This window comes from Brienomyrus brachyistius, unplaced genomic scaffold (genome assembly GCF_023856365.1).
Source record: "Brienomyrus brachyistius isolate T26 unplaced genomic scaffold, BBRACH_0.4 scaffold45, whole genome shotgun sequence".
Classification (NCBI taxonomy): Eukaryota; Metazoa; Chordata; class Actinopteri; order Osteoglossiformes; family Mormyridae; genus Brienomyrus; species Brienomyrus brachyistius.
Window position 1 is genome coordinate 1,373,086 of NW_026042320.1, and position 23,167 is coordinate 1,396,252.

The window sequence follows — 23,167 nt, forward strand, 5'->3', positions numbered from 1 at the left end:
GTTGACCCCCAAAACTTTGAGAGGACCGTCACAGAGGGTGAAACCACCTGCGACGTCCTCCCTCGCCTTCCAGCTGCCGAAATACTTGGCCACCGACTTACTGAGGTTGAGCGTCGCGCCAGAGGCCCAACCGAACGCGTGAACGAGGCTCAAGGCATGACCGAGAGACTGATCCGAGCAGACGAAAAGCGTGGTGTCGTCTGCATACTGGGTCAGTTTAACAGTTGTCCCCCGACTTCCTGGGATAAGAAGGCCATCGACCCCGGGGTGGGTGCGAATGGCGCACGCCAGTGGCTCTATATAGAGCGCGTAGAGGAGGGGGGAGAGGGGACATCCCTGCCTCACTCCACTCCGCTGGGGCACCAAATCACTCAGGAAGCCATTGATAACAACATGGCTCCCAACTTCGTTATACAAAGTGTGTAACCACCCCAGGTAATTGGGCCCGAAGCCAAACTTACCCAATACTTTCAACAGGAAGCGGTGATCTACCCGGTCGAAGGCTTTCTCCTGGTCCAAGCTGACCAGCAGGAGAGGGAGGTTCCTATCCTCCACCCAGGCGATGGCGTCGCGGATGAGGTGGAGATTCCACGTCGCCGATCGACCCGGTACTCCACACGTCTGGTCGCTGTGAACCAGATGAGCCATGGCCTTCTTCAGGCGTTCGGTAAGGGTCTTTGCGATGAGCTTTGTGTCTACACAAAGCATGGTCAGGGGACTCCAGTTGCCAAGGTCGGCCCGATCGCCCTTCTTGTGCAACAAAGAGAGGACCCCCGACCTCATGCTCCTAGTGAGCAAACCCCGGCGCTGAACGTCCTCTACAACCTGCAGTAATTCGGGCCCAAGGACATCCCAAAAGGTGGAATAAAATTCCACCGGGAGCCCATCAAGGCCAGGTACCTTGCGGCAGTTCATCTTGCCAAGCACTGCGGTCAGCTCGGCCAAGGTGATGGGGGCTTCTAAGCCGTCCCGGATGTCACTGGGAAGACAAGGTGAGATGTTATCTAGGAAGCGCTCCCCAGCAACCGGGTCCGTATCCCTAACATTAAAAAGGTTAAGATAAAACAATTTAGCAACCTCCAGCATGTCTGATGTATCCTTGACTATACTGCCATTTGAGGCACGGAGAGAGCTAAAGCTCTTCTCCTCCCGGGCTTCCCTGGCTCTGTGGAAAAAAAAAAGAATTGCACTTTTCATTATTTTCCACATAGAATATTTTGTCGCGGAGCATTTGGGCCGAGGCAGCCTGTTCATGCAGGCGCCTCAGCTCACCCTTTATGTCAAGCAGCCGCTCGTGGTTGATGGTGCCCCCGTTGTTGTGAGCGGCGTATTCATCCCGCAACCTTCTCTCCAGCCGCCGAATGGAGAACTTCTTCTCCATCCTGCGCTGCTTGCTGTACTGCATGGAGAAGGTTCGGATCCTGTCCTTCACACTCTCCCACCATTTGGCCACGGAGGGGAAGGTAGGCTTGTCCTTCTGCCACTCGGAGAAGTGATCTAAAAAAAGGTGTCTAAAATCTCTCTCCTCCAGGATCTACAGGTTCATTTTCCAATAGCCGCCCCCATATACAGGGGCGTCTATGGAGACAGTGGCCTCCACTGCCAGATGGTCAGTGGGCCACCTTTTTAAAAGCAACGGGGGGTGAAGCTAAAATGTAGTCGATGCGGCTGCTGGCTCCGCGACTATTATGCCAGGTGAAGCCCGGCATGCTGGGGTTGCATGTTTTAAAACCGTCAACAAGTTTAAAGGAACGAATAAAATGGTGAAAATGCCCTGAGCTGACATCCCTCTTCCCTCCAACGAGATGTTAAAGTCCCCTCCTAAAATCAAGTGTCGATCTGTGACACAGAACGGGGACAACTCTTCAAAGAGAGTTATACGGGACGAGGCCTCCACCGGAGCGTAGACACATATGGCCCGGAGGCGCTGTCCCCTCCATGTGGCGTCCACTCCCAAAACCCTGCCCTGAAGGACGGTAAACGCACTTACTTCTTCAAAGGCGCGGTCGCCAAAAAGGATCCCGACGCCTGAGGAGTGGACGCCACCTACGCTCCAGTAGGATCTACCCCTCTTCCACTGTCGTGAAAAGAGAGCCTCGTCCCGCTGGTCCCGGAGGTGGACTTCCTGCAGAAAACAAATGCTGAAGGGAGAAGATGCCAGCTGGTTAAAAACAGATGTACGTTTTAAAACGTTCCTCAAACCCCTTACATTCAAGGTGACAATATTAAAATTGGCCATAGAATGTTAAAATAATAAAATACAATTAAAAACAACAAACTAAAATAATAAAAGCCAGCCATTAAAAACAATACTGTCCTACTGCCCCCCCTCCTCAGTCAACCTCAAAAGGTCCCCCAATTCCAGCCCCCCCAGGTACTCCTGTTCATTAGCAGTGTCCTGTTGACCGCTGTACTCCTGGGGGGGTGCAGGGGACTGTCCCAAGTCCCACACCAGACGGGGGGCCTCTAACATCGGGGAGGGGGGACACTGTCGGCCTTGGTCCCCGGCCGCCACTGCTGGCGAGGTGGCCGCCGGAGGGCTGGGTGCGTCGGGTTGCGCCTCCCTTCTGCTCTTCTTCCTCCCCCGGGGGGATGCACCGCTCTTTCGCCTGCTGCTGACGCCTGGAGCCAGGGCGAGCTGCTCCACCTTGTTCGGAGACCCCTCCTGCATTGGTGTCGCACTCGAAGGGGCCTCCTCCACCTCGACCAGGGCTTCTCCTCCTGCCCCCGTCACCGGCTGTTCCTGCCCAGCCATGGGGGCTAGAGCTCCCCCACCATTCTCCGTGCCGACTGCTCTGTTACCCGACAGAGCGTCGGCATATGTAGTCTTTTTCTGTGGGCAGGAACGAGCCAGATGGTCCTCGCCGTTACAGTGTTTGCAGCGACGGGGGCCCTTGCAGTCCCTGGCCATGTGCCCCGACTCCAGGCAGTTGCGGCAGCGCAGGTTGGCGCATCCCTCCAGGGTGTGTCCAAAACTGTGGCACTGCCGGCAGAAGGGAGGCTGTCCAGAATAAAAAAGGTATGCCTTATTTCCCTGTAGGTTAAAATAGGCTGGGGGGTGGCTAAAACCGCCTGCCCCATTAGCGTCTGGGCACAGGCGGGCCTGGAACTGGCGTCGGCCAGTCCAGATCCCCAGCTCATCCCGGATGTCCCTGTGGCCAGGAAGAAGATCCACATACTTTGTTAGAAATTGGGAAACGGCCTCGGCGGTAACATGCGGGTTGAAACAATGGACCGTTATTACCCGCTTGTCGGGCCACCACAGCGGCTCGATGTTGTAACGTCCGAGGAGGGGGTGCTGGGCCCCCTCCTTGCTCCGCTCCAGGACCTTGGTGTAACTCTCGTCGGTGGACAAGGTGACCTCAAAGAATTCGAAGGGGCCATTCCGCTGTACGCAGAGGATGTCCGGCATCTGAAGGCCCAACGCTCCAAAGGCCACCTCCCGGATGAAGGCCAGCCGGTCGGGGAAGGTGCCCACCTCCCCCTCAGCCCTCCAGCAGAACCGGGCGGTATTCCGCAGGCCCCCGCCTGCTACCAGCCACGGCCCGCTGAAGGGCTTCCTCGATGGTCCGCCGGCCGTTGCCATCCGGGAAGGTCCACCGACGACGCCGCTGGAGCAGAGTCCTTCTGCCGCCGTGGTCCCGCCGCCCGCCAATCCGGGATGAGTCGAGCAGAGCTAAACTATAAAACCAGCTAAAAAAAAAAAACACCAGTTCGCCCAGCAGGGCGGCGGACAAGCCACCAGCCACTGCGGGATCCCCAGCCTACTAAAAACAGAAATAAAAGCAGGGATAAAAGGCTAAAAAGGAAGGCACGGGTCGCCCCGTGGCAGCAGCGGTCAAGCCACCTGCTGGTCACGCCTTAGGTTCACCGTGCCTTCCTCTAAAAAACCCGACGCAGTCCGTAAAAAAAGCAGTAAAAAGTCAGTAAAATCCACTTGATCTTAGCCAAAAGGCCGAGAAGCGATACCCGCAGACTGCACCCCGCCAATTTTTAAATAATATTATGCTTGTACTACTTACATTAACACAAAATCACAATCTAAAAGGCTGAAACACCATGCAAATCAATGCCAACCCAGTACAATAAGAATTTTAAGGATAACATTTAACAAATAGAACTACCTGCAGAACTATTACCCTTAAAACAGGCAAAAGAGCAATTCCACCAGCAAATACAATTATACACCATTAAAATCTAATTACATGGCCAATAAAACAGTTAAAATGTTACCTTATATGCATGCCAATAAAAAGTTAAGACAAAAAGAAAAAGTTCAAAAAGGAACATACCCACAGACTTCCGACCTCTGCACAAGGGTCGGGCTAAAACACTGTCATACACATTCCTAAAACACATAAAAGCAGTAACCTTAGGAATAAAATAGGTCAATCACAGAATAAACAGCACAACAGATAACATTATTAACATTTTATTTTAATACTGATGAATATGTGCTAACAGTGATCAACCAAAAAAGTGCTCAGTAAATTCTATACATGCCATTAAATTAAATCCAAACTAAATAAAACACAAGCACAGAAAAAGAAAGCAAACTTACATAAAACCCGAGGTGTCCTTTGTGTGCTTCAGGAAAGCACATCATGTCAACCCTGTAGGATGGATTGTCACCACCTAGACGTACTGGGGCAGCCTAGGATCAAGGCAGTTAGATGGATGTCAGCTTACCTCTAGGGGTAGGTCGTTTAGGTGGATGGCAGCTTATTTCTGTGATCAGGGTGTTTGGGCAAATGTCAGCTTGCCTCTGAGATCAGAGTGTTTAGGTGGAAGCGAGGTTACCTCAGGGGTCAGGGGGCTGGGTCACAGGCAGCCTACCTCTGGGGTTAGGGGGCTGGGTCACAGGCAGCCTACCTCTGGGGTTAGGGGGCTGGGTCACAGGCAGCCTACCTCTGGGATCAGGGCATTTGGGTAAATGTCAGCTTACCCCAGAGAACAAGGCGGTTAGATGGAAGGTAGTTTACCTCTGGGATCAGCATGGTTGGGTGAATGGCAGATTACTTCTGGGAACAATGTGTTTGCGTGGATGGCAGCCTACATCTGGGATCAGGGTGTTTGGGTGGACAGTGCTTTGCCTCTGTGATCAGGGTGTTTCGGTAGACGGCAGCTTACCACTGGGATCAAGGAGCCTGAGTGGATGAAAACATACCTCTTTTATCAGAGTGTTTGGGTTTATGTCATCTTAACGCTGGAGTCACGGCGCTTGGTTGGATGCAGTTGGTTGGATAAGAGCTTTACCTTTGGAATTAGGGCATCTGAGTAGATGACAGCTTAACTCTGCGATCAGGGTGTTTGGGTACATGTCAGCTCACCTCTGGGGTCAGAGCGTTTGTGTGTAGGGCAGCTTACTACAGCTAACTCTCAATTAGTTTAACTGAATTCATCCTAAAAAATAATATTTATCTCTATACCTGACACACAAAATACTGTGACATATATAATGTGGCATGTTGTAAATGCCACCAGTAATCAGAAGACAGTGTGACATGTGCTGCACACCAGGGCAATTTCAGAATCCCAAATCAGATCTGTAGTTAACACCAAGCTATGGTAAACCAAGTGGCAACTATATACATGTATGGAAATCACACAACCCGAAAAACATATTAATACACAGGTATGTCTGACTCACTATCAAAAACGATGTACACTTCCCTGTAGTAGTTAATAGATTAACAGACACAAAAAACCCAGAGGTACACCAACGAAAACACAGTGCAATGCTAGTACCAACTAGCAAGAACTAGCTAACCAGCTAAAAAGTCGCAATTAACTTCTAAATTATCGAAACCCAGCTACATCGATAAGTACAAAAATTACCACGGAACATACATGTATTAGTTTAATAAAGTTTAAGCAGAAATTATCTAAATAAATCCGGCTTTGGTTTTGTTTGCCGGAGCTCGAACGCCGGACATGTCTTACTCAAAGGGCCCGAACTTCGGCCGGTTTGTGGCAAAATAACCATGACAACCGCCTGCTGCTGGCGCCACACAACGTCGTTGACCGCAGTCAGACTCTCGCGTGTTTACGTCTGACTGACGCGCGCCGCCATAATGAGATTTAGTAGTACTAACGTTAAAAAAAGCTCTTACCAACCTAATTTCACTGTATCCTATGCACGGCAATTTATTTAGCTTTCAACAAACTTAATTTTACAGAACAGAATTTCTGTATTGCCTCATATATGTTCATTAATTTTCTCTAGTCAACGCACTGAATTACGACGGTCAATATTATGTATTATTTTGACAATAATATAAGTAGATTATTCTTTTACTATATGTAAATTCCTTAATTATATTCCATTGTTACTTTACAAAAGCCTTCAGGGAGTTTGGTCTTTTCATGACAACTAACCAAGTGTTTAACCAGTGTTTACCTGAATAATACAGAAAATTAAATGACACTTGTTAAACTCACCTGGACGTACCTTTTACAGTCGTTTAAACCGTCATGAGCAATGCTGAAATCACTGTTGCAAACAGTTCAGCGCGTAACATTGTCATTATTTTTCATCCTTATTAAACAAGGACACATTTTTGTGTAGTCTGTGGTGAAATGCATTTTATATTTTCGTTTTTTGAGACACTCTCCCTCCGCCGTGACGCTCCATGGAACCGATACCTTCGGATCTCTAGGAGTTAAATAAAAGCCCGCCCGCACTGAAATCTGATTGGCTTATATGGCTAAGTAAACCAATCAGGATGCTGTCTGTCTAGCACTGGCTGCATGAAGAGTCACACATATAAGGATCCACACATACGCACGTTCTCTCTTTCTCTCTATCCCTCTCTCTCTCGCTCATTCCTAGCTCATAATTTAGGAGCATCAGGGAGCCGCTGTCAATATGCGGGAGACTTGGGATGTCTGGATAACTGCTTATTTGTACTATAATGATAACTGATCATTTCCAGGGAGCCGTGATGATATTCTAAATTGTGCAGGGTTATATAAGTACTGTGAAGCTGTCGTTATCTAGTTAAATGTTTACAAATATTTATTATTTTATTATATTTCATGTATATTTTCAACTTATTCACACCTTATTGTACCATGCGTCCATGCATACTTTACTGTAAAATCAGACAGATAAACGTTTAGAAAAATAATTGATTCTACAACTTAACTTGCAGCTGTCCAATTACACATCCATATTTTATTGCTGCAGATAACTGAGGTAGGTGTGGTATATAACGCTGAAGGTTAGACGTATAGTACAATAACATATGTACAACATGTGGTCATTTCAGTCAGACAAACGTTTAAAATGGAAAACAAGCTTTATATTTTACCGGCAATTTCCATAGCACGTCTTAGTCGAAGTACTACACTGCCATCTATTGGACAAGTAGGGTTACTGAATCGTGAAATGTGTCTTAAATCATGTTTTTTTAGGACCACTAAAAGAGGATTATCAGTATGAAGGTTTATCAATAAAAATAATTTATTAAAATAAATATTACAGGACTCTCCCTGAAAATAAGGTGTTCTTAGCTTCCAAAGCCAAGGACACATTCTAGTGATTTTCCAGGAGACTGAACCTAACTAACCTGGGGCCTTAAGAAAAACAATCAATCAGCTCATGTTGAAGCTCACAAGGTGTGGAGAACAAGAAACACAAGTAAGGGAGAAAGGCAAGGTGCAGAGCATACACAAGCGGTGTAGCGGCACATCAGTTTGATAATAGTGTATGATTAAAAATACATCATTTCTCACAGTATCAATAGTGGCCCATTGCTCCTACTGTAGCCTCACACCTCCAGGGTTGTGGGTTCAATCTACACCCCTGCTGTAATAAACAGTGAAATTATCACAGTAACACTGTTTATCAGTAAAATAGTACAATACTGTAGAAAGTAGGGCAATATTTATGAGAACCTTGCCGATAAAATGCTGCAATGCACTGTAATTCAGTACGTAAACTGCAAATAAATAAACTGTAGAATTTACTCAAATTAAATGATGTAATAATTTGCACTCGCTTTTTTGGGTTGAATTTAGTATACGCAATTCTAGGAAATATTTTAAATGAATCAAGTTAAAATCTGGGGTGGCATGGTGGTGCAGGAGTTTAGAATGGCATCACTGGTTCATCAGGTGTGGAGTTTGCATGTTCTCCCCATGTCGCTGGCACTGTTGCCTCGCACCACTGGGACCCGGGTTCGAGTCTCCACCTGAGTTATATGTGTGTGGAGTTTGCATGTTCTCCCCATGTCGTTGGCACTGTTGCCTCGCACCACAGGGACCCGGGTTCGAGTCTCCACCTGAGTTATATGTGTGTGGAGTTTGCATGTTCTCCCCATGTCGTCGTGGGGTTTCCTCCGGGTACTCTGGTTTCCCCCCACAGTCCAAAGACATGCTGAGGCTAATTGGAGTTGCTAAATTGCCCGTAAGAGTGCATGTGTGAGTGACTGGTGTGTGAGTGTGCCCTGCGATGGGCTGGCCCCCCATCCTGGGTTGCTCCCTGCCTCGTGCCCATTGCTTCTGGGATAGGCTGCGGACCCCCCGCGACCCAGTAGGATAAGCGGTTTGGAAAATGGATGGATGGATGGATGGATGGATGTTATTCCGAACAATAAGTAAAAAAAACACTTACCGTGTCAATTCTAGGGAAATTAGTTTCAGTAGTTTTGTGGTTGAGGTGACACTTCATCCAGTCCAGACGGTGGATAATTGCAAAACATCAGGTCAGCAGGATCACCGCTTCGTTTCGCGACTAACATTTTCCGCGCTCTAACATACCGGTCTCGCACTTGTTGCCACTTGTTTTTACAAATTTCCAAATTAAAATTCAGGATGTTTGAAATCTCTTGCCATCTATTATTACACGTTATTTTGATGAGGTAATTGCGGACCTGCTCAATCAACAGGTCCTCAAACGTGGACATCTTGACTGTTGAGTGCAGATCTCGCAACACTGCCCCCTATAAATTACGCAGGTATTGCATCTTCGTATACGTTCCGTTAATTTTTGAGTACGTGCACAAAAACCGACGCAAAGAACGCAGGATACGGACCGCAGCTGTACGTACGTACATAAGTGTGTAATGAAAAGCAAGTATTTTTCTGCCTTTAGTTTAACATGTAGCCCTACCTCTCGGCTCTGCTTCAAGTGGGCTCTGCCTGCAAGATTTCTGACAGAGGGGATAATCCAGATCTGCCAGGTTAAGAATAATATTGTGAAGTTGTTTACCAATCTCTACCTCAGTGCCCTCTCTAAGACGCCAAATAGTCTATCTGCTGGGGAAACCTCTGAATGCTTAGGTTCACCCATCCCTACTGCAGGCACAAGCAGACTGATGGGATGTGCCAGAGATGTGGTCAGAGCATGGCTGCATAGTAATGATACTGTCACTGCCACTGGAGATGTGGATGCAGTCCTTAGTGTCCTGAAGCAGCATTCTTATTTGACTGTGCATTCTGGGATGCCTCCAGTAGATTTTTGTTCAACCAAGTCAGATGCTAGGGAGGATCCTCTGGACTATTGGGTTAGGCTGAATAAGGCAGCAGATGATGCCAAAGGGTTTATTACATGAGATGTTAGGGCACTGCCATGTCTTTTAGAAATTGCTCTGTAGGAATATCTTATTAATGCATAAATTACATTTATCTGATGCGTTGATCCCTGCGATGGGCTGGCCCCCCATCCTGGGTTGTTCCCTGCCTCGTGCCCATTGCATCCGGGATAGGCTCCGGACCCCCCGCGACCCAGTAGGATAAGCGGTTTGGAAAATGGATGGATGGATGGATGATGCCTCGATCCAATAAATGAGTATTTATGTCCGCTCCCTGGGACTCAAAGCCCTTTAGTACCCCGGTGTCTCAGCATATGGTCCCTGCTGATCCTGGTGAGAGGGGACTTGTCATTGGTGATGTAACCACTACTGTCCAGCTCCTCTACCATTTGCCTCCCATTGTAATTTCTCATGTCAAGGTGCACCCTGGGGCGGCATGGTGGTGCAGTGGTTAGCACTGTTGCTTCACACCTCTGGGACCCGGGTTCGAGTCTCCGCCTGGGTCACATGTGGGGTTTCCTCCGGGTACTCTGGTTTCCCCCCACAGTCCAAAAACATGCTGAGGCTAATTGGACTTACTAAATTGCCCGTAGGTGTGCGTGTATGAGTGACTGGTGTGTGAGTGTGCCCTGTGATGGGCTGGCTCCCCATCCTGGGTTGTTCCCTGCCTCGTGCCCATTGCTTCTGGGATCGGCTCCGGACCCCCCGCGACCCAGTAGGATAAGCGGTTTGGAAAATGGATGGATGGATGGATGGATGTGTGGGTATGAGTATCTGTATATAATTAATAAATCATTCATATTAATCACATATTAATCAGGTAAAACACTAACCTGAGGACAGGTTATGTTCAGGGAGAAATGTACACACACTGAAATAAATTTGCAACATCAACCTGTCCAATGCTAGGATATTACCTTCATCAACTCAGCCAAGTCTGTGGCTAAGAATGGCATCACTGGTTCATCAGTTTGATGTCTTGTCAAGAAAGGAGTGAAGGTCCTGGTGATAGCAGAAATGTAGAAATGTAGCTTTGCGAAGATGAGGGGTCTGTCTGAGCAGCTTCAAGGGTGTCAAACGATGCAGTTCCTGGATTTGGTAGCTTCCTCATTCTGACTGCATCCAGGTACCTGGTCAGAGACGGCCACACCTCCAGGGCTCTCTGCTACTGGTAAGTTTAAGCCATCGGTGGCTACAGGATGCAAGTGGAAATTTTGCAGATTTAGTAAAAGCAGTGAAGTCCTCTCTCCTTGCTGGCACACTATGGAAGAGAATACAAATGACTTTCAAACTTCCTCTAGCTGCCATAAGGAGAAACCACATTTGCTGGCATTATATGGGGTTTGAAGGCCACAGCTCCCAACCACAATCAGCTGAGTGCCCTCACACTGCTCACGCTGTTCTTCATGAAGCAGTTCTAAAAACTTCCAGTTTACATTTGGTCCATCCATGGAGACTGAAAGCAGCTGATGAAAAACTGAGTGTCATTTATCAAGCATATATAGACTAGGTGATCATCTATCACAACAAGTAAAACTTAGAACTGCTGCACGGGAAAGTCATATTTTATTATTGTGAAATTTTCAAAAATGTGTTGTTGTTTTTTAGATTTACGCATTTTCCAGTTGAAAAATAAAATGTGTTCTCTGTTACAGATTCCAACACGAATGCAAGAATAATAATAATGCATCATTTCAAAACAAAACAGCTATAGTTAGACTACAGGTATTTAGATTTAGATATTAGTGTTGGCTTATAACTTACTTTAAAGTGGTGTAGTAAATCCTAAGGTGTTCTATGACCCATGAATTGGGATCCCAGCTATCTGGACTGGACTTGATTCTCTTTCCAGTAACGAGCATGTAGGTCCAGTTGCTTGGTTTTAGTTGTTTGGTTGAGGGTCTCATCAAACATCAAAGTAAAACTGCCACTGTTGACATCGACCACGCGGAGTTTAATGATGTCAGGAGCCAAATCAAATCTTGTGAAATAGGCTGTTTTGTCTTTACCACACGTGAAGTTTATTGCGATTTCCTAGTCGGGAAACATACAAATGTAACAACAGAAAAAGCTGAAACCCACTTTACCACGTTGTTCAAGTATTTTCCAGTGTCCTGGGCTTATTCGGGTTGTCGGTTTGCTGCAAATAGAAATTTGGAATTGTCAGGGGCAATATAACTACAGCTTTTCATGTAAACGGGATTAAAACTCTATGTAGGAATGAATGGACACACAGAAACATATCCCCAACTCCCTCATTAGCGCTGTAGGATTGGTGTCTTGTTACGCTGTGCAGGCACCACAGTACCTCTGCCTGGAGGGTAGCGCTGGACCCAAAGGTAGACCTGAGGTCTGTCACTGTAACTGATGTGGCGGTCGCTGCTGGGTTTGGAGATGGAGCTGAAGTCTGAGAAACTGTTGAGACGGAACAGAAGTGAGAAATGGCAGGCGCCTGTTGGCGGGTTATGGCAGCAGCTTTGTGCTTCACGCTGTGCATATGTGACTCTACAGCTTTAACTCCCACTGAACCAAGTTTAAAAAGCTTCTTGCACAGCATACAGGGTCTCATAGCTATTACCTGGAACTGCTTTTAACCATGTCGCAAATGTGGGATTATCCAACCCAGTTAACGTTAAACTTGCACTTCTCCATGAATGACGTGTCCACTAGCAACAAACTGCTAATGTGCGTCCCTGAAATAGCGCCCCTCCCACAAACACAACGGAAATGTTGGCGGTTCCGCTCATTCCGATCTCATACACAAAAATGCAAAAGACCAATTAGAAATTCACCAAATTCTTTATAGATTACCAGAAAAACATATAGCAATCTTGTTTACTGGGAATGTGGTATTTTAAGACCTTTGAACTCTGGATTTAAGGACTACTAGTCATTTTTAAAGATATTTAAGGCCTTAATTTTGGAAAATCCAATGTAACATTTTTTAAGAATCTGCGGATACCCTGCTCTTATACATTAAAGACGAGGGTTTATATGAATAAAAAGACGCACATGAAGACTGTAATCTCAAGTGATCAACAGTAAACCTTCCATAATGATATAACGGTATTTAACACCTTTGTAAGATAGAGATGATGTTTCAGACAAAGCTGGAGAAAGTCAGGCAAAATCTTTCACTTTTACCTTTTTATTTAGATCATTCATCCTGAAGCTCTTGACTTGATAGGTTATTCAGATTATTTTCTACAGATTAGCATGAAGTCTCTCCTGTATTGAATTTGGTACAAAATTGTTGCTAATTTTCACGGAGCACGACGACGCAGAAATACATAGAGGAAATAGTCAATGAATCAGATCTGAGAGACAGTGTAATTTCTGACCAATCAGAAATGAGTGGGCCAGGCTGCCCGTGGGCCTGGCCGTCTTGCATCCTGTAATGAAGCACTCTTTGCTAGGTTTGCTAAAGCTAAACTTAAGCGGTGCGCCCTTATCCAACCTCCAACCTTGGATAAGGTGAGATGCTTTTATTGTCACTGTGAAAATACAATGAGATGTCATTTGGAGCAAGCCTGTAGACGCCATAGTAAGCATAAAACTACAGACTAACACTTACAGAGTATAAATACAGATAAAATACATATAAAAGCTAAAGATACATACACCAAAAATAAAAAAGAATAAAAATTAAGAAAAAATTCTGGTGCTAGAAGCAAAGAAACCAGTAGCACATTGTCAGATATTACACAACAAAAGCGTAGCATTGAAAAGCTCCGGGCCGCTGTTCCCGCATGCACTGCCATTTTGGTTTTTGGCTTTGTTTACGTTGGAGTGGATGAGTCAGATGGCTGAAGATAGATTACAACACTGCCATCTAGCGGTCAGGGGTTTAAATGCCAACAGAAAATGGAAAAAGTCTGACAAATTTTTGAGCTGATTAGCTGTGAATTTTGTAAAACAGCAGAGGCGGTTGGCTGGAGATGCACTAATGATCGGCTTGCAGGTAGTAGAACAATGACCAGCTGAGTCTTTCCTCAGTGTTTCTACTTTAAATAGCAAAGGGTATCATAACACACTTTAGAGTACTTGGTGCTTCACTCATTCTTCTATCTTGGTGCCATGTTTCACCATCTCTATCAGTGTCATCGGCATCAGTGAAAAGGTGTCTGGGATGCTGACCTTAGAAGCAGAGTTTCAAAGAAGAGCTGAGGAAAGGGGGGCAAAACTGGGCCAAGAGTAAGATGACAAAGTTTAAGAAAACCTCTGAACACTAGGGGACAAGAGCCTTAATGAAGGAAAGATCAGCAATTTGCTGTGAAGCACTTAAACGTGGCATAAGAAAAGAGAGACAACATAGCAGAGAATGGTTTCAATCCATTGACCTCTGGGTTATGGGCCCAGCACACTTCCTCTGCGCCACTCTGCTGCATAGTTGGGGCTGTGTGAGTTTTTTCTTAGTGTGTCCACTTTAAACAGCAAAGGGGCTCTGGACACACATAATGGTACTTAGTGCTTCTTTTCAGAGACCCCTAGGTTATAAAGCCCCTGTGAGATGCAGCATGAGCCTTCCTCAAGCGATCCCTAATGTAAGCATGACAAGCAGGTAAAAGCTGTTGGCCATAGACAAAGTGAGACCCAGCAGAGGACATGGCCGTTCTAAGCCTCAGACCTGGTATGGTGATGAAGCTTCCTGTTACACTTTCTACTGCCTTGGTTCATCGCAACAATCAATATGATAAAGAGAAGGAGTCATCTTAGGTGGGACTAAAACCCACCCCCCCCACTTTGGAATCCCCAGTACATAATGGGGAGCGGGGGGGCATAATGAATTCTGAAGGTCCCCGTAGCCCTCAGCCCACTGGGAAGATGCCCAGTACGGAAATGACAGATGCTAAAATAGATGCTAAAGACTCAAATGGCCTAATTGTCAGTGTTTGTTATAGACACCTAATGTAGCTGCAGAGGAAAGCAGAATGTTGTATGACGACATCAGGATTATGAGTAATAAAAATGATGTGGTGGTTATGGGTGATTTTAATTTACCAGGGATACAGTGGGACACAGTCTCTGGCTCTTCTGTAAATGAACTGGAGATGGTGGAAGTGGTACAGGATTGTTTTTTTACTCAGTTTGTTAACATCCCTACCAGGGGAGATGCCATTCTTGATCTTGTTCTCTTTAATAACCAGGACAGGATTGGAAAATTAGAGGTTTTAGAACCACTGGACAGTAGTGATCATAACATGGTTAAATTTCAGGCTAATTTTTGTGTCAGAAGAGCAAAATCCAAAAGAAAAAAGTATATTGTGAGGAAGGCAAACTTTAATGGTATGAGACTGAAAGCTAAGAATGACATTAAAAGTTTCTTCCAATGTTTTATCTCCAAAAAAGCTCTAAAAGCTGAAATCACCAATTTACAGGATAGTAAGGATTTTATAATTGAAAATGAAATTGATATAGTAAATGAATTTAATGATTATTGTACACGGGTGTTCACGGTAGAGAACACAAATAACTCACCACCATTTAGATTAATTGAATTATTAGTTTTCCAGACGTCCTTAAGCTCAAAGCTACAGGGTTTTTACAAACTGTATCAGTCTGAATATAATTGCTAGAATATAAAGTGCAATACAAATACAATTTATTATTATTATTATTATTATTATTATTATTATTATTATTCTCAATGGAGCAGTGATCGAAGGACACCGGCAGATGTTGTGGCAGGTTGATTCTCCTGAGAACCCTCAGGAATTACAGTCTTTGCTGCACCTTCCTGATCAAGCAAATTCTGTTATTTGTCCAGGTGAGGGCCTCCGATATGTATGTGCCCAGGAACCTGAATGTTGACACCCTCTCCACAACTTCCCCATTTATCACCAGAGGCTGGTGACCCACCCTTTTCCTACTAAAATCAATGATGAGTTCCTTTGTTTTCTTCACTTTCCAAGTGAAGACAGGAGTCCGACAGGGGTGCTTGTTATCCCCGTTCCTCTTCCTCATCGCTATCAACTGGATCATGAAGACATCCACCAGTGAATGCAGAAATGGAATCCAGTGAACCTTGTGGAGCCAATTGGAAGACCTAGACTTTGCAGACGATCTCGCGCTTCTCTCCCACAGTCAACAGCAGATGGAAGAGAAGATCAATGTGCTGGCAACCACATCATCACAGGCTGGACTCAACATCCACACGGAGAAGACCAAGATTCTTAAGACCAACTCCAACAGCAACAACTCAGTCACGGTGAATGGAAGTTCCCTGGTGGAGGTACAGTCCTTCACCTACCTGGGCAGCATCATCGACCAGCAGGGTGGAACAGATACAGACGTCAAGGCAAGGATCGGCAAAGCAAGAGCCGCCTTCATCCAGCTCAAGAACATCTGGGCTTCCAGAGAACTGACCTTGACCACCAAGATCCGACTGTTCAATTCCAATGTGAAGTCAGTATTGTTGTACGGGGCCGAAACCTGGAGGAAACCAAAACCAACATCCGAAGAATCCAGACGTTCATCAACACCTGTCTCAGAAAGAATCTCCACATCCGCTGGCCAGACACCATCAGTAACACCAACCTATGGGAAAAGACCTACCAACCTTCAGTAGAAGCAGAAATCTGGAAGAGAAGATGGGGATGGATAGGGCATACCCTCCGCAAACCACAAACCGACATCACCAGACAGGCTCTCAGATGGAACCCCCAAGGCAAGCGGAAGAGAGGCCGTCCAAGAAACACCTGGAGACGAGACCTCGAGGCAGAAATGACAAGGATGGGCTACACCTGGAGTCAACTAGAAAGAATGGCCCAGGACAGAAACCTCTGGAGATGTACCTTTGGCGGCCCATACCCCGGAAGGGGTGGAGGGCGAAAATGAAAAAAAAAAAAATTATGTTATTATGGTCTGTTTTGATAATGGCACTACTGTGCAGGTTTTTAAACAGGCAGGAACAGAGCACAGTGACAGAGATGTATCAAAGGTCAAAGGTGTTTGTGAAAACCCCAGCCAGCTCCCAGGCACAGTCTCTTAGCACCCGCCCTGGGACGCCATCAGGAGCAGCTGCTTTCCGTATGTTGACACTGCGAAGTGTCTGTTCTACATCAGTACTCTGCAGGATGAGCTCCTGCCTGTTGATGGCTGCTGCTGGGGCCGTAACAGTCTCTGTAGCCACCCTCTCATGGTGGCCGAAGAAGTGATCGAGCTCTTCGGCCAAAGGAACACTGTTGCTGGTAGATAAGTTGATACTGCTGTTTTGGTCTGTGATGTGCCGTATCCCTTGCCATCCGCGCCTGGGATCGGAGCTGCCGAAGTGGCTCTCAACCCGCCTTCTATAGGTCGCCTTTGCGTCTCTGACGCCCCTCCTCAGCTCCAACCTGGCAATGCTGTATTGTTGTGGTCACCCGACCTAAAGGCCATGTTACGCATCTTTAGCAGAAGACAAACATCTTTGGTCATCCATGGCTTGTTGTTGGGAAAGATACAAATTTGTTTTGTGCTGGTGACAATGACCATGCAGTATTTTATATAGTGAAGAACAGTGGAGGTGTAGGTGTCGATGTTAGCATCCTCGAATATGGACCAGTCAGTGTGGTCAAAACAATCCTGCAGCTGTGCAGATGCTCCCCCTGGCCACCCTCGTCTTACTCTAGGAGCTGGTTTCACCATGTTAATGAGTGGTCTATATGCTGGAGTTACATACAGGGAGATGTGGTCAGACTGGCCCAAATGAGGGAAAGCTGATACTGTAAAACCCTGCTTGATATTACTGTACACATGGTCTGCAATGTCAGCTCCTCTTGTACGACACTGAACATGCTGGTACAATTTGGGGAGCACAGTCTTCAGATTCGCTTTGGTTAAAATCACCTGCTATTATACACACCCCTGGCGGATGGGCACTCTGTTGCTTTCTAATAGGAGTTAGCAAGTAGCACAGAGCTATAGCAGTGTTAGCTTGAGGGGGATATTAACAGCAGCAATCATAACAACCGAGTATTCCTTTGGTAGGTAAAAGGGGCGACACTTTACAATCAAATCCAGGGAGCAATGAGTGTCAGTGATTTTAGCGTCTGTGCACCAGCTGTTATTTGTGTACACACACAGTCCACCTCCTCTGCTCTTACCGGAGTCGATCGCCCTGTTGGCGCGTGTATAGTGCGTCCGGGTAGCTGGATAGCCTCCTCCGGGATTGTCGAACCGAGCCACGTCCCCACAAACACCATAAAATACCTAAGAACGGGAAGCGCTTTACGGAGTGCTGAGCCGCTGTGTGTGCATGCGCCGCCATCTTCGGATATCCTAAGAAATGTGGTTCAGTCGTGTGTAGTCTGTGTGCAGACGAGGAAACAAAGGCACAGTAATAGGAGATAGTTGACTCATATACAGAAATGTGCTTTTGTAGGGGGATCCACACACAGTCACCAGACAGGACAGAGGGGCTCATCTGCTTCTCTCTGTACCAATAGTACCAATAGTACCAATGACTTGCCACTGGGTGCCGTCCATTTACAAAACCAAGCAGAAACTCCAGCAAGCGCCAGGATCGTCTCCCAACATTGATTCAGCTGCAGGATGGGGCACCATGTCAAATCATCACACTTTCGGACCTCATCATCATGGATTTTAACGAAACTTGGCAGCTGATTTGGTCACATGAGTAACTCATGAAACTGAAATTGGGCGTGTCTGGGATCAATATTGGGGGAGATTTAGGCAAACAAAGTTTTAACTTATTTTTTTTTGGGGGAGGGGGGGCTATGACTTTGACTGGCTATATTTACCTTGTCCAGCTCTATAGATTGACCAAATTATATGCCATCCCATATGAATAATTACTATGTAATAACTGATTAAAGTAGTAAAATTCAATAACAAAAAAAAATCTATATTTCAAAATTGATACATTTTTACTAAAGCTAGATCATAATGTCATGAACATCTCCAGAAAATGTGGCCTTTGGTTTTTAAGGTGTTGCTGAGAGATCATGATGTAAACGTAGCGTCACATGGTTTCATATCACTAATGGGCCTTTTTAATGGCAGCCAAACTGACATGGAATAGTATAACAAGCAGAGGTGTAAGTAACAGCATTAGTTAAGGTTTCTGTCACGCCCGGCTCGTCCGCTCCTCGTGTGTGCCACGCCCCCTGATTACCCACGTGTACTACCCTGATCGTCTCCTGCTGTGTCCGCTTCCTTTGATTAGTCTTTGTGTATTTAAGTCCTGGTCTGACCTGTTCCCCTTGTCCGTCATTGTTAGTTGTGGTTTGGTGATGGTAGTCTTGTTTCCTGTTCCAAGTCCCCGTTCCACAATAAACCCCAGCTTCGCCCCGATACCTGCCTGTTTGCCTGCTCTGTACCAGCCAACCCACATGATCACCGCTTACCTCCGCCGTGGTCGTGACAGTTACAAATATGCTACAATGGAATTTAATGGAAGCTTCATTAATGTCATTGCAGACACCTGTACTTGCCACACCACTGAAAAGGCCCACATGGCTAGTAAATATGGCTAATAAATGCCCTGCATTCATCAGAGGTGTGCAAATCAGTCCAGTGTAAGTGCACACTTATGGATTCACTCGACTTTACAAGCACCAAAGGTTATGTTGCGGCTGCATATGATGATGATTGGTGGCTAGGATGTGTAGAAGAAGCTATGCCCAGCACTGGAAAGCTGAGACTGAGCTTTATACATCCTTATGGAACATCTCCATCCTATTCATTCCCATGCCATCCTGATAGACTTGTTACGGATCATCAGGATGTGCATTTAGTAGTTGAATCTGTGACAGCAACAGGGTGGACATACACACTTTCAAGCAAAGACACAATAGCTGCATCAAAGGCTCTGATAGACTATAAATTGAGAGCATAGCAATTGTTTATTACATTCCCACGTTCCCTTTAAACAGTACTGCTTGTATGTAACTTATGCATTTGTGGAAGTAAAATTGTACATTGGTAGCCCGGGAGGGGAGGCATATTGGGTCTGTTATGTCTTAGGCAAGAAGAGATTGTTTTGAATACTGTGTGACCTCGCTTCGCGATAGCTGCCTGCAGTAAGTTCCGCAGACCCTGAAGAAAGCTCTTTTACTGTAGGCCTAATTCTCTTTTTTTCAGTTACTTTGGCAACATTGTCATTTTATTCATTTTTAATAGTCATTTAAAACTTAGCAATTTAAATTATATTTCCAGAGCTAGTTCTGGCAATAGTAGCCGTCATGAAAAAAGATAATCCCGTACCATGCATTGATCACTAACTGCTATTCTGCTACTGCTAACAGCATTGTCAGGAATTGTGGTTTTGATACACACTTCAGATGAGTAATGATATCTCAGCAATAACGCAAAAACCAAAGACCAAATTTTCTGGACATTATGACATAAGTAATTATGGAAAACCAATGAATTCGTTCCCGGCCCCAAAAAATTACACCTAAATATGTTTTTTTTTGCATTTGAGCACAAAATGAACAGGATCAAACAAGAAGAGCATATACTAAACATATCTAAGCACATTTATCAAAGCAGTAATTTGTAAAGTAAGAAAATAAATCTATCCAAACAATGTGTAAAGTTAAAAACAAACCAATGACACCATTTTGATAAACCCAGACACAGCACTACTACCTTGAGTCATACTAAGGGTTTGTATTTATTGTAGGAACAAAAGCAAAACATTTAAAGAAATAAGAAAGAAAATTGAGTGTACAATATGAGAAAAAAGATGCACAAATAACACTTACAGTAGTAATAAAAAAAATTAGAAAAATACACTTACCTTGTCCAAGACTTAATCTGCATATTTGTCATGCCCGGCTCGTACGATCCTCGTGTGTGCCACGCCCCCTGATTATCCACGTGTGCTTCCCTGATCTTGCCCAGCTGTGTCCGATTATTTTCGCCCAGCCTTGTCTATTTCAGTCCATGTCTTGCCTTAGTTTTCGTCCGTCGATTGATGTTAGTCGGTGTGAGTACTAGTGTTCTGTCCCGTTCTCCCCCCAGCCTTAATGTTAGTCGGTGTGAGTACTAGTGTTCTGTCCCGTGCTCCCCACAGCCTTAATGTTAGTCGGTGTGAGTACTAGTGTTCTGTCCCGTGCTCCCCCCAGCCTTAATAAATACCCGTTTTCCCCGACTTTCGTCTCCTTACCTGCTTCCTGTCCGCTTTGCTGCCCGTTCGCTTACCGCACCTTAACCGCGGCCCCTGACAATATTCGAAGCTAGAGGATTTTTTTCCGGGGGGAGAAGAGGGGGTTATTTTTTGGACGGAAAATTTCCTTCCATAATGACTGAAGGTTCATTGTTTATTTTTATTATTTCTCCGTATTCGTTAATTTGTTCGTAAATCGCAAACTTTTAGGTTGTAACATTTGTACAACTATTGCGTAACTTTTTGGTGAGCAATGGCTACCAAAATGATATAAAGTTCAGTGTATTACCTGATATTTTCAATTAAAAAGCACTATCACCAACAAACGATTCTGTCACAGCGCATGCAAGGCTGAGACTGAAGCGTTACCCTTTGTTTCCGCTGAGAGGCGTGCTGTGTGACTCATTTCCCCATGCGTACAAGTTATTTTAGGTCGGCATTCACAGTTTAACTTCTGAGATTCAGATTGAGTTCTAGGTAATTTTTTTTAAACTGGTTTGTTCGATTTTTAAGAAATTTGAGTTCTAATGAGTTCAAATACTGAGATAACACTGTATAGGTTTTTTTGTTACTGAATTTTTTATATGTTAATCGGTTATTACATAGGAGGTGGCATGGCGGTGCAGTGGTTAGCACTGTTGCCTCACACCTCTGGGACCCGGGTTCGAGTCTCCGCCTGGGTTACATGTGTGTGGAGTTTGCATGTTCTCCCCATGTCATTGTGGGGTTTCCTCCGGCGACTTCTGTTTCCCCCCACAGTCCATAAACATGCTGAGGCTAGTTGGAAATGCTAAATTGGGGGCAGCCGATGATTTTCTGCGCTGTCTTGATCTCTTTCTCCTCCAGTCTGCCTTAGTGCAGCGGGAAAGTTATACTGTGATACAGTATGTTAGAATGCTCTATGTTAGAATGCTCTCAATGGTGGAGCAGTAGAAGGTCACCAGCAGCTTCTCACTGATGTTGTTCTTCCTGAGCACTCTCAGGAAATGCAGATGCTGCTTTTTTCCGATTTTTTCCGATTGTGGTGCCCAGGAAGGTAAAGGTCTGGACCCTCTCCACGCAATCGCCCTTGATGTGGAGGGGAAGTGGATCCAGGAAGTGGGCCGGTCTGCAGTCAGAGGTGTACAGGGTGTAGAATAGTGGGCTTAGCACACAGCCTTGTGGGGAGCCTGTACTCAGTGCCCGGGTGGAGGAGAGATGGGGTCCAAGTCTTACTATCTGGGGCCGACTTGTGAGGAAGTCCTTGATCTAGGAGCAGGTGAGTGGGGGGAGTCCCAGGTTGTGCAATTTGGGGATCAGGATGTCGGGGATGATGGTATTAAAGGTAGAGCTGAGGTCGATGAAGAGCATTCTGTAGCTCTCCCGATGGTCTAGGTGGCTCAGTACGATGTGAAGGGCGATCGCTATGGCATCCTCAGTTGACCTGTTCGTTCTGCAGGCAAACTGATAGGGGTCAAAAGATGCAGGGAGGTGGGTTTTGATGTGGTTTAGGACCAGCCCCTCTAAACACTGATGATGGGTGTTAGTGCGACTGGTCGGAAGTCATTTAGACTGTGTGTGACTGATTTTTTGGGTACCGGGATGATGGTGGCCGATTTCACACAGCCTGAGATGGTGGCATGTGTCAGAGATAGATTGAAGATGATGGTGAAGACCTGTGAGAGCTGGTCAGCACAGGCTCTGAGTACTTTCCTGGGAACACCATCAGGTCCAGTGGCTTTCCTGGGGTTCACCCTGCTGAGGAGCTGAGAAAGTACTTCTTCGGGCCATGTGGTGTTGGTCTTAATCAATCTTAATGTTTGTATAAACATGATCTAATATGTTCTCCCCTCTGGTCGGGTACTTTACATGCTGACAGAGCTTAGGCAGAACGGACTTTAAGTTTGCCTGATTAAAGTCACCAGCTATGATGTGTACGCCATCAGGCTGAGCCTGTTGTAGCTTATTAATGGTGTCTGACAACAAAGAGAGAGCTAAGCTAACGTTAGCATTGGGTAGTAAGTCACAACTGTGATTAGCACGACTGTTAACTCTCTCGGTAAGTAAAAAGGACGGCATTTAATAGAGATGGACTCTAGGTCCGGTAAACAGTGTGTATGTATGGTTAAACTATCTTTAGACCAATGTTTATGTAAGTGAATGCACAGACCGCCTCCTCTGTTCTTAATGGAGTCTTTCTTTCTGTCCCAGCGGTGCATGGTGCGGCCCTCTAGTTGTACGGCTGCGTCCGGGGATCAGTGGGTGAAGCCAGGTTTCGATATTATTGAAACACAGCAGTCGCGAACGTAGCGATTCCCCTCCATAAGAACTTCCAGCTTGTCCATTTTGTGGATAATGGATCTCGCGTTGCTGACGTACATATTTGGGAGAGTTGGTTTGTGGGGGTCTTTCCGCAGTCTCACTAGCAAGCCGGAGCGACATCCCCGCTTATGCTTACGCTCACGTCTCCGGCTGCCGGCGGCGATAACAATTCACAGAGCACCCGGAGGTCTCGCTATCTCGTCTGGAAAGTTGTAAG

General features: G+C 45.7%; 1 long non-coding RNA gene and 1 pseudogene across 5 annotated transcripts; one reads left to right on the forward strand and one right to left on the reverse strand.

The window, feature by feature from the left end:
- Window positions 1-23,167, forward strand: part of LOC125723040 (cytohesin-1-like) — a 458,952-nt pseudogene that overhangs the window by 49,211 nt on the left and 386,574 nt on the right.
- LOC125723088 (uncharacterized) lies at window positions 3,914-6,647 on the reverse strand. 5 transcript variants are annotated; one of them, XR_007386730.1, is made up of 4 exons: window positions 6,452-6,647; window positions 4,983-5,147; window positions 4,562-4,910; window positions 3,914-4,348 (listed from the first exon to the last, which is right to left on the reverse strand). It is a non-coding gene; the product is annotated as an uncharacterized LOC125723088 (long non-coding RNA). The 5 variants fall into 5 exon arrangements; XR_007386732.1 differs by having other exon boundaries at window positions 4,562-4,874; window positions 6,442-6,647; XR_007386728.1 differs by having other exon boundaries at window positions 6,442-6,647.